General features: G+C 36.6%; 1 non-coding gene across 5 annotated transcripts in view; it reads right to left on the bottom strand.

Moving 5' to 3' along the window:
- Window positions 1-12,836, bottom strand: part of LOC106623502 (uncharacterized) — a 151,678-nt gene that overhangs the window by 49,119 nt on the left and 89,723 nt on the right. For all 5 annotated transcript variants that reach the window (XR_011397092.1, XR_011397091.1, XR_011397088.1 and 2 more), the window contains exon 5: window positions 3,683-3,722. This is a non-coding gene — a transcript (uncharacterized protein). The remainder of the gene's footprint in view (window positions 1-3,682; window positions 3,723-12,836) is intronic.

Genomic DNA, 12,836 nt, shown 5'->3' on the forward strand with positions numbered 1-12,836 from the left:
GAGGGATTTACATTCTTCAATTACAAAAAGTATATATAAAGAAGGTTTAAAAACTTTAAAGAACTAATTTTTAAAATCGAGCTCCTCGCTCTCGTAATCAGCTAATTTTCCCTGATCAAATAAACGCTTACATTATCATCCCGCCTGCTCAATTTAGCTTATTCGGTTAATTTATTACGATTGCCAAACACAAAATTCAAACAAATAAAATGTCAATGTCATTTAACGTTTTGTTGCCACACAACGCCATTTGAGGCAATAAAATGTGGCACGTTTTAATGCCGTTTGATTTGTGGGTCAAGCACGGCGCTCGTGATGAGGCGGCTATTGTTCGCTGCTGCCGCAGCTGGTGCCACTACTTTTACCCGCTGCTGCACAACGGTGGTGTTGGTGAGGTATTTTTATGCAAATGGCTGTCATAATGACAACAATACGAGCCACGCTGCTTTTACTTTAGCTGCGCGTTTTTCATTATGCTCGCCTCTTCTCGCTGGCGTTTACTGTTTACTTGAATCGGCCGGCGCGTTGCCAGAGGCGCCAATGTTGATTTATGGCTAGACAGCGGGAGCAGCCAACTTCTATTTTAATGTGTTTTCCTCGACATTCCACGGCAATAAAAGTTCTCTTTTTTTCATTTTAGTGGAGAACAATAAAATTTAGCTGGGAATTTAAATGAAGGGATACGTTTAAGTCAAGCGGTAATTAAGTAAACAGTAGAGACTATGAACTACACATATGAAATTTTGTAGATGTAATTCGCGTTGGTGGCGCTTAACTTATATATGTATCTATTAAGTTTGCTAGACAAGTCGAAAGTTATATTCTTCACTTTACATGATTTGCTGCCATTTGAAATTAATCATTTCAATTTCTCCACTGATTTCTTTCAGCTTAGATTTTTCGGAATTCAAATCTAACTAAGCCAAGCCAGAGAAAATTCATCCAGCTCCAAACTATAGCCATAGTCATAGTATTATTAGGATAATATATCTTATCAAAGGAATTGGATCATAAAGAACCTTTAAGTTGCATATCACGTCTTCTAACATCACTTGAAATGTGGAATTGTTGATAAAACACATATGAGTGCAATAATTGAACAGTATCTTCTTGTTGGCACTACAACCGGTTGTTGGCCATGGTCGCGCCAGTCTTGTATGCATCTCATTGCCGTGCTTGAAAATCTCAGCCGGTAAGCAGTCGGCGCCTGTGGCTTTGTTGTTCCAATGGCTATTCGAACTTCATGTTTGTCGATTGAGCGAGATACGAAAATTTCAAATCAAAATGCAGCAAAATGTGGAGTCCAAAGATAAACAAAGACTTTGCGGCTATTAGAAAGTTGAAATTAAAACTTGAAGATTGCTGCTTTAGCTCAGATTACCGATATTTTCATTGTTGATATTAGTCAGCCTAACGCCAAAAATGACTTCTAGTCTCTAAGGATTTTTAGAAAATGTTCAAAATAGATAGAAAAAATAGTTAAGACAAAAGAAATTGGGGAACCTAAGAGCCGAATACATGAAGAAGCTTATTTCTATATATCTTCAATGCTTTCTATCATGAGTTTGCTGAGAAGCTGAGTAAGACTGACACTATTTTGGAAAATAACAGACAACTTGTGATAATGTTCTCATTTTCTCTCTCACTCTCTCTCTCTCTCTCTTGACCTGCTTCTTCTCGAACTTCGCGTACAAAATATGAAATGTATTTCATCAACTTGATTACTTTTGTTTTCTGCTTTGATTAATGGACGGTTTGTGTAAGCTTAATGAGGCTCATAATTTCAATTATCGCTACATATATACCCTCCACAAACCACGGGAAATTTAGTGATATTGAAGCATTTATAATATCAGCATGTCATTAAAGATCTTCCCGTTGTGCATGTAAAAGCCAAACCTAAATAATTCAGTTAGATAAATAATCACCGAAAATAAACAACAAATCACAACTAACCGCCCAAGCAAAGACACGAACAAACAAAAACAAAAGGGTCTCAAGCGAACAATCAAATCAAGAAACTGCTAAGTGCATCGGACTGCACCGACCAAATGAGGCGCTGAGCTTTTGTAGTAACAAAGCGGCAAAGTATATGCTTGTATGAACTTATGTATATATGAATATATTATATTATATATATATAAGTATAGTACGACTAAAATGTCACTACTGATTTGATTGCGCGTATTTGCATAAAATAAAAATACTATTAAAATGGGCTTAACATGTACAAGCGACACACGCGCACAACATTTCCTCTTGAAACAAACACCAGTCCACTTAAAAGCGATATTCGACAACAAAAAATGAAGAAATAGAAAAAAATGTCTGAACTTTACCACCGTTTTACGGTTTTAACACCTCTGCCATGCCCGCGCTAGCTGTCGTTGCCATCCTCATTCCACCGATAATGGTGTTATTTTATTCATAATTAGATATGGATTTTTGTCTCTTAATTTCTTTAAACACTTTTAGTGCATATTTTCTAGCGTTGTGTTGTTGGGTTTCCTGTTTTTGTTGTTTATTTTCTCGTCGTTGAGCTTTTAGCGCCGCACATTATTAATTTGGAGTAGATGACCTGATATTGGCCGCTTAATGGGTAATAAAAAAAACCGATACAACAACAGCAACATAAATAAATAAGCAAAATATGAAAGAGAAAGTTCATGCAGAGCACCAACGCTGCTTGCGTACCTTAAGAGCGACTTCATATCTAATTTTGATAATTCATCTAGTCCCTTGAACTACGAAGCTCCTAGATATCTAAGACGAGTTCCAGATAATGCAGGATAGTATAGGTGTTCCAGCCTCTCTCTAATGCCTACTTCTCTGCACTTTTCCATATTATCTCCCAAATAGTTTAGGCCTGACCCCTATAACTTAAGCTCTGCGAAACTGGAGTTCCCAAAGGGGTCTGAGGTACTCCATACATTTTATGCATTTTTTCAGAATATTTTTTATCTCAAGAGCCCTATCGAAAGTTTAATTTGCCTTCTAAAAATCGACATATTTAGATAAGTTCGCTGATTTTCTATGCTTTGAGGGGCACACTGCCACTTCGCAGCACTTCGGTTCAATCTCAGGTTTTTCCAATCGCCCTCCAACTGGGAATGGCAAACTTTCGAACAAACATATTTCTGCTATGAAAATTCTTCTCCTAAGATTGAGAAGCTATTTAGGCCTATTTTGAATGCCCAGGAGCTATATCGACCCATTTCTGAAACGAATGGTTACTAATCATGTGAAAAGTGGGTCACTTACAACCACGTCAAGTGAAAACAGTCATAGTGAAATCGCAGTGAGCCGGAACGTACCCGGATTTTACCCGACCAAGACTATCAACTTGGCAAACATTCCTCAAAATTACTACAGGAATGTTTTATGCCGCTACGACAACAACAACATAGCCAAGAGAAGACTGACAGCCAGAAATATTTTGCTACGTATTTGGTGGGGTTGGTAGGGAATCATCTGCTATGAGCAGCTCCTCTTGACCAAACTTTTAACTCAGAAGTGGCAGGAGGTATGTGTTCCAACAGGACAACGCCAGCCCACACACATCGATAGTGTCGTCAGCAAATTCGCATGATTTCTTGTCCTCGACAACGGTGCAATATCCGAAGAAAGTTCTTGTAAAGAATGTTTTGAATGTATGACTATACAACGAAAAAAATGTACTCACCCTATCAGTCGTAGAAAAGCCGAGAACGCCAAGACTTTTTCTGAAAGAAAGAAAAAGTAAATTTATGTGATTTTATAATTAACAAAATCTTAGATATAGTACAAATGTTCATATACTTATATATATGTATGTACGTTATCTACTGAACAGAGTTTATATATTTTATTAATTTAATTTTCACCTCAATAACTAAATACCAATTAGATATGTAAATTTGTTAAATTAATTAATTGACAACTTTATTGTAGCAAATTAAGGCGCTAGCAAATTACTTTGCCGTAAAAGCCCACCGTCTGAATTCTCTTTTAGCAAAAGTAATTAAAGCCAATTCAAAGGAGTCTAACATAAATATCGCGCTAATTGCGCGACAAACTCAATTTGTGTCAATTTTGATGTCACCAAACGTAATTTATTGTGTAGTTGTAGAATTTTTAATTTTCGATTTATGCGTATTTAAGCCAAAAGCATGTGAGTATGTGAGTAAATGTGTGCGAGAGAGACTTTCAAGCGCCTCACAAATGTGCTGGCTTTTTAGTAAATACAAAATAAATAATACGAACGTAAAAAACAACACAAACAATAAAAAAATTAAAATTAAAGTGATACAACAACATAATGAACCGCAACAAATGGCAATAATTATGAATTGATTAAAAACCGGTTGAAGGCGATTGTAGAAACAATGGCGAACGAAGAGGAGGGGAAAAATAAACAAAAAAACTGAAATGAGCTGAAAGAGAAGGCGAAATAAAATTTTTGAGGTAACGAAATTGAAATAGTTTGCATTTTGAAATAAAAAAAATTACAAATTATTTGAAAAAAATTAATAAGATGAAAAAAAATGTATTTCGGTTGCACCGGAGCTATATTACCCTACACAATTACAATATACTTCTCAGAAGAACCTGATTTTGATCGGTGAGTTTGTATGATGGCTGTATGCTGTAGTGATCCTCAGGTAATAATTGAAGCCGAATTTCGTAAAAATATTTCGTCAAATAAAAAAGCTTTCCAAACAAGCACTTGATTCCGATCATTTAGTTTGTATGGTAGCTACATATATGTTATAATGCTCCGATATCAGCGGTTCTGACAAATGCAGCTTCTTGGGAAAACAAAAACTGAAGAACTGGACAGACCGACGTGAGCCTGTTCAGTGTAAAAAATTTACTCACCATATTTAATTACAATTGCAATGCACATAAAAATAACAACAACAACAACAGTTACAAAACGAGCATGCAACAGCAATCAAATTGAAGTCAATCGATAAGCAAAGCCGATAAAGAATCGACAATAAAATATGTATACACTGTTGTTGTTGTCTCCAAAATCACGTAGCCGTCACCAATGTCCATGTTTAAGCAAAAACAAAATAAAAAAGTAGAAATTTAATGAGTAATCTCATTACTGCGTACGAGTGACAGCGCAACATGGCGTAAAATACTTCAAAATTATAGAATTGCTTACCGCGCGGGTGGGTAAGCCTTGCCACAGACGAAGCATATTAAAATACACTAAAAAGCAAGACGACATAAATTCAAAAAAAAGAAAAAAATAAAGAAATATATAAAATTAAAAAGACACTGCCATGTAGAAAATTATAAATGAACTAAGCGCTGCTGTTGTGACTTTTGATTGACAGCTTAGCCAAAAATGACACACACGCAACAACAGCAATAGCAAGAAAATGCTGTTGATTCCAAAAATTATTATGAACGTGCTGAGAACATTGGACGTTTTTTTCAGAAGTTCAATACTTCGATGGCTACTTTTATTTTGTTGTTATTGTTTTTTGTGCGCTCATAACTGTCCAAGCGCCGAAATCACCGAAATTCGTTTAAATTAGTTGCTTATTCAAAACACGTGTCGCGCAAAAATTGTAATAAATTTAATCGTTGTCCACTATTAGCTTGCTTTTCACCATATTTTTTAAGCGTAAGCGTGTCTTTTTTTCTTTCGTTAATGTCAAACGCAGTGCCACAGCCTTCTACTTCACCCATGTCTGTTGTGTGCACGTACAATTTTATTTCGCTGATTTTCCTTTTTTACTTTTCGAGCATTTAACTGAATTTTAAATATTGTAAATAATATTTGTTTTGGCAAAAAGTCATTAAAAATCTTGTAAATGTTGTATAATTTACGCTCATTTAATTTAATATTGAAGCAGGCAGTCAAAGCATTTATGGGCTATATGCAGTTCTGCGAATTGCTTACTGGTTGGAGTGTTAGCTATAAACTTCAAGCTGCGTTGTTGTTGCGATATAAAACTTAATCGATACAGCGGTTAAGCAGACCTGGAGTATTCAAAATATTATCAATTACAAACGATGAATTTGACGTTAGATAAATGTCGAGGAATGAGTTACATCGTGAAATCGAAAAATAGCTTCAAATAGCGGTGAATGAAATATGGAATAGTCTGTTACACTAACTAAGTGTGGTCAAATTAGCACAATTTAGGTTAGGTTTGCGAAAAGCTTTTACTTCGGACACCAAACCTATATTGTTGTTCACAGGTGTATTTCTTATGTCATAAAAGTATAAAAAGTCCTTTATCTTGATTTTGACGGTACCGACAAATTAACAGTTTCTTGTAGAGAAAAGTACGTATGCAACATTTCAGATCGATATCTCAAAAACTGAGGGACTAGTTTTCATATACACAGACGGTTAGACGGACATGGGTGATACATGAGGACCAACTGCCCAGGAAGGCGCAAAATCAATTGCCTCTCATTAAAATGGACCAGAAAGCCAAAGTCAATTCTCTGTCTGAAAAAATAAACCGAATAAGCAACGACGATCAATTTTACGCTTGAGAATTCTTAAATTCGAAAGCTTATAGCACTTTTAAGTCATTACTTTTTTGTGAGAATCTGTTCATAAGTGTTTAAAGATTTACGATGACAAAACTGGTCTTTTGTTGTTGTTCTTTTTTGATTTTTAGCATGTTTCTCTCACAATAAGTTTATATATACATATATTGCTTGTAACCATGACCACCGCCTGGAGTGATTTTTATTGTAATTTAAGCCTGATATCTGAGTACACGCGTATACTCGTTCGTTTTTGCCGTTACATGTGCGTGCCTGCTGCTGCCGGCAATATTGTTGACGATATCATAAATTCACCATAACATATCATAAAACTTAGCAGCGGAGTAAATAAAAGTGCCACAAATGGAGAGGGCTGAGATGGGAACCAGGAGGCGAGAGTAGAAGTGGAACTGATGAAGGAGCCTACTTGGTAGAGATAGAGCGGTTATATATATGCATATATACATGTCTAGGTATAGGAAATAAAGTGTGTAAAAGATCCGACGGAAACGGTGATAAAAGGAGCCACGACAGTCTGGAATAACTCGGCAATACTGGCACTATGAAATTTATGTGCGACAGTTGTTGGCATTTTTGCTTTGTTCTTGCCAAAAAAAAACCTAGAAAATAAGTCCTTTTTCGCTGCATGCGCCTTTTAAGCGCTGAGCACCTGAGCGTGTGTGTCACTCTGTCTGGAATCAGGAAGCGGACATTAAATTATGTAAAGTAAAAATTATGAGCGTATTAAGAACGCCAGCACACACGCTGGCAGACGCACGAAGCGAGCAAACCGGAAGAGCAGCAATACACAGGAAGGCATGCAGGCAGACATTACAGACCGTCAGAGAAAAAGCTAGACGCAAGGACGAAACTTCTGTCGTGTTGCTATGAAAGTTCCATATAAATACTACTTATGTATGTATGTGTAACTGACCTTGTGGCAGGCACCTAGTCAGTCGGTGGCCAAGCTTGGGAAATTCTTAACATTTTGCGGCAAGCGCACATGTTTGTGGCAAGCTGCAGCGGCTACCCGCATCGGCTCCAAAGCGTTGCGATTTCCGTTGGTTACATTTATTCTTATACTCTTGTTATTGTTGTTGCTATTTGTGGCATGGCACAACGGGTAGGCCGCTACGTATGCGCTGCTGTTGTTGCCATTTGGCAGTATTACTGTTATAACAGTTGGTTCAATTGTGGTGTTGGTGTTTGGTGGTGGGTTAGGCATTTTTGACAGTCGCAAAACGGACGAATGATTTATGCGTCCAGGAAGTTAATTTATTAATTTTTGTTAGAACAACTGCGCCTGGCTGCTGCTCGCACGGCGTTGCCAACTAGCGCTTCGAAAGTTTATGAAACAGAGTAGAATAGTGAGAGTAAAAAAGACAGAGAGAGAGGCGGAAAGAGTAAAAGTGATTGAGCATGGGAATGTTGCGCCTAAGCGACTCTGTGTGTGCTCAGCTGTTAAGTGTTTGTATTGTAGGTTAGAGGTCAAATTTAATGGCTTCAGCCATTAGCAGCAGGCGGTAATGGAAAATAGTTGATGTGAAAGTATTTTGTATACTAACATTTACACAGTTTTTAGAAATATCAAATATAATGTGTAGAAAAATTAGTTTTAATTGTACGGAAATTTATTTGTATTAAAAGAAACATAAATTCTTCAAACTCTGTTTGATTCGCCACTATTCTTCTAGCTAAGCTTTCTGGTTTGTCAAACATTTACATGCGGTAGCAATAACAAAGAGGTCCAATTAAATTCAGTAACGCTTGGGTATCTATCGCTCTTTGATATCGCTAATTGTTTGTTCTATTCGTCAGTCGCATACGTCTAGTTTAAACTGGAAAGCATATATATATATATATACAGAGAACCAAAATAGCTTATTCCTGAGATCTACGCAGATCACTTTTCACCATTCCAGGAATAGGTTTAAGCAGATATTTTGAGCTCATTAACTACTAATTTGGCTGACTGAAAGGAGAGTTCGAAAAAGGGCCTTACTGCGAGCAGTCACACTTACGTAGTCAGTACTGTATCTTTGTAGTGATACCTGATAAGAATCCTAAGTTTTTGGATTAGAATATTGTGAGCCGTGGAATATAGCTCTTCTGAGGTTGGGCTATTTAAATTTTCGCTCTTCCACCCTGAACAGGGTATAAGTTTGCCCTGAAACCCTATAAAGTATATACTTACATATGTATATAAATGATCAACGTAACGAGCTGAGTCGATTTAGCCATGTCCGCCTGACTGTCAGTCTATCGGTCTGTATATACGTGAACTAGTCCCTCAATCTTTGAGATATCAATCTGAAATTTTGTATACTTTCTTTCCACCAAAGAAGTTGTTCATTTGACGATATCGGACTACTATAGCAAAAAGTTGCGATACGAATCCACTGAATAAAATAAAATTCTTGTAAGGAAAACTTGAACCTGTGAAGGGTATTATAGCCTTAGCACTGAATGCTGCCGAAGATAACGTTTTGCTCGATCTGGGGAGAGTTTTCAATAGAGTTAAGTACGCCAAATATCCATATGTATATGTAAAACGTGTTGCCATATTTCTACAAGTATACCACCCAAAATAGAAATAAACAAAAAAATTAAAACAACAAATTGTTATAGTCCATACTTGCAACATCCACCATCATTCCACATCATATCATAACTGCCACTTTAGTTGCGACATGTGTGCGATACGTGTGAAAGGTTGCCTGACACCATCGTTAACTGTCGGTGAAGTATCCACAACGCCACCAGCGTGTACAACAAACATGCCACATTGTTCTTGCTATTGTTGTTGTTGTCGACTCTATTAAAAGTGCATAAAAATAATTTCCCGTTTATGACTGTTTATTATGTGCAACAGTCAAGCAGTGTGGCAGCAACAACAACCATAACGGCAGTTATGACTAGTTATAGTTTACACAGCGCGTGTAGTATTTGCTGTTGTTGTTAGTTTTATTATAGCGACGTCGCGTCAACATTTGTGATGAGTGCAGATTGACTAGCGCCGTCAATGCAATTTAGTGCAACAACAAATGCAACAGTATGCACGTAAGGGGTCGGCTATAAAATAGTAATAAGTGCAACACTGCGTGCAACAAAACCAAACATACACATACATACGTACAAGTGTACGTGTGTGTGATCGACAAGTTTACGGCGCGTGGGTTTTAATTAAATGACGCCAGTTGAGTTGGCGTTCAACACGTGCGTTCCGTTGCATGCAACGTGCATTTTTTACAAGCTCCTAATTGTTATTGTATTTATATTTTTGTTGTTGTTTGTTATTGTTGCTTCAATTTTCTTTGTTAAAATTTGAATTTCATTTATTTTGACTCTGCCCCATGCAGCGCCGTTGCAGCGGTTCATTAAGAGAACATACTTGCGAAAGCGAAGCGCAGAATACGAAGATCAAAAATGTTAACATATCGAAGTTTGTTGGCATATTGCAAGAATTACGTCTTCATATTCATAGTAGGCAGTTTCTCATAATGTAAACAATGGGTTCATAGACCCCATAAAATATAAACAAAATACTTATTGACCGCATTATGTAAACAAAGGTTGTTGTCTCGGCTAAATGTAAACAAAGGTTGTGGACTTGGCTAAATGTAAACAAAAGAATCATTGATCTCATAAAATGTAAACAAAGGGGTTATTGGCCTTGGCAAAATGTAAACAATAGAGTCATTGACCTAATAATGTAAACAATGGGTTCATTGACCCAATAAAATATAAACAAAAGGGTTATTGACCGCATTATGTAAACAAAGGTTGTTGTCTCGGCTAAATGTAAACAAAGGTTGTGGACTTGGCTAAATGTAAACAAAAGGGTCATTGACCTCATAAAATGTAAACAAAGAGGTTATTGGCCTCGGCAGAATGTAAACAATAGGGTCATTGACCTCATAATGTAAACAATGGGTTCATTGACCCCATAAAATATAAACAAAGGGGTTATTGACCGCATTATGTAAACAAAGGTTGTTGTCTCGGCTAAATGTAAACAAATGTTGAGGACTTGGATAAATGTAAACAAAAGGGTCATTGACCTCATAAAATGTAAACAAAGGGGTTATTGGCCTCGGCAAAATGTAAACAATAGGGTTATTGACCTCATAATGTAAACAATGGGTTCATTGAACCCATAAAATATAAACAAAAGGGTTATTGACCGCATTCTGTAAACAAAGGTTGTTGTCTCGGCTAAATGTAAACAAAGGTTGTGGACTTGGCTAAATGTAAACAAAAGGGTCATTGACCTCATAAAATGTAAACAAAGGGGTTATTGGCCTCGGCAAAATGTAAACAATAGGGTTATTGACCTCATAATGTAAACAATGCGTTCATTGACCCCATAAAATATAAACAAAAGGGTTATTGACCGCATTATGTAAACAAGGGTTGTTGTCTCGGCTAAATGTAAACAAAGGTTGTGGACTTGGCTAAATGTAAACAAAAGGGTCATTGACCTCATAAAATGTAAACAAAGGGGTTATTGGCCTCGGCAAAATGTAAACAATAGGTTCATTGACCTCATAATGTAAACAATGGGTTCATTGACCCCATAAAATATAAACAAAAGGGTTATTAACCGCATTATGTAAACAAAGGTTGTTGTCTCTGATGGTCTGGGGAATTAATAATGCATTTATTAACACACACAAACTTACATTATTATGTGTAAAATGTTGCTATATAAGGGACTCATTTTCAGGTGATAAGATGAATATATTCATTTGTTAATGGCAGTTAGTCATACGAATTTGAAATAATTTAATTTTCAAAATTCTTCCCATGTTATTGTAACTTTTAAACTATAAGACGAAGGTACTGGCGTTAAAAACGCCAGAAAAAAATCCCAACAAGTTTGTAAGCCCCGTGACTTAACGGCCGTTATTGTTCTTGTTGTATTAGTAGTATTTCGGAGACCGGAGCACAGACATCAGCTCGTTGACAAATACTAATCTGCTTCCGTTCCCGTTACACATACTCGACTGTCTTCCATCTAATTTTCGCCTGTCCTTCCTGTATATTCAGTTAATTTAAATTGATTTCTCAGAAGAGACGAGAGTTCTCGTTTGTTGAATACGTCCTTTAAGAGTTGAAATCAAAAGCAAGCAAACTTGTTGGGAAATTTCATAAAAATATTCACACACTCACAGCCTATTTTCCGAGCTGGTGGTAGCAGTATTGTTCCAAAAGGAACAAAGAAGATCGAGAGATCCACGAACTGTATCGAGACTTCATAGTTTTAATAAAAAGCTGTCGGTAAACCAAACTATAGACTCAAAGAAATCAAGAGTCGAAAAATTCGGAGTAATATATTTCTATAGAGTTGTTTGAAGAAGCTATATTAGAAGCTAATACAATATTGAACCACCAATGACAGTTATGATATTGACTGTTGAGGCACAGTTTAGGAAGTTACCTGAGAATTGAGAATCATCGCTAGTTTAGCTAAATATTTAACCATAAAATATGTAGCTGGGTATTCAAGCATTCTAGCATACATTGGTTAATAAATAATTAAAGAACAGTGAAGGAAAGATGATGGAGAACTGGTTAAATTCCGCCCAGACCCGGAGTTCTCAGGGGAGCCTGGTGCCCTGCAGCAACTTTTGCATATTTCTTTCCCCAACAATGCACTAAAATCACCCTCGAATCCCGGTGTTCTCTTTGCGACCCTGATACGGATATCATTGTTTTAAAAGCTAAAAGGCCTTAAAAGTCTGGTGTGGAATTCGTGTTGAATTGGCTCTGAAAACCGGAAAGCCTGTAAAGTCTGGTGAGCCCATTTCGACTACGGTACAAGTAATCACTGTTATCTTTTACGGTTGGGAAATGTCCAAATCAGTCTGTTGATTTAAATACTATCTTCAATAGATTCAAACACAAGATATTAAGCTTATAAGAACTAATGGAAGCTCTTTCCAATATGTCTTAAAAGCAGGTAAGCAGGAAAGAGGTATGCGAAAATTCTAAAGGATTTTTGATTTAAAAATTACCTAAGATTTCTTATTGAAAAGTTCGCAGAAATTATTTTAAAATTCATTCAAAGACACGCCGAATAATTATGTATGCCACTGGTCTTCATTTACCTACAATTCACCACTTCAAATGGACTGTCAATCAAATGCATGTCAGCAGAAAAAATTGACGGATTTATTAACCTACCACACACAACAGACGAGGCACCCACAGTAAACGGCACAAAAGAGGACAGAGGCACGCAAAAGTACTTGACATATTTTCATGTTTTGGTTTTAAATTACAATGGTTAATGGAAAGATTGATTTCTTCAACATCTTCGCGTTAAGCGCTCA

This window comes from Bactrocera oleae, chromosome 6 (genome assembly GCF_042242935.1).
Source record: "Bactrocera oleae isolate idBacOlea1 chromosome 6, idBacOlea1, whole genome shotgun sequence".
Taxonomy (NCBI): Eukaryota; Metazoa; Arthropoda; class Insecta; order Diptera; family Tephritidae; genus Bactrocera; species Bactrocera oleae.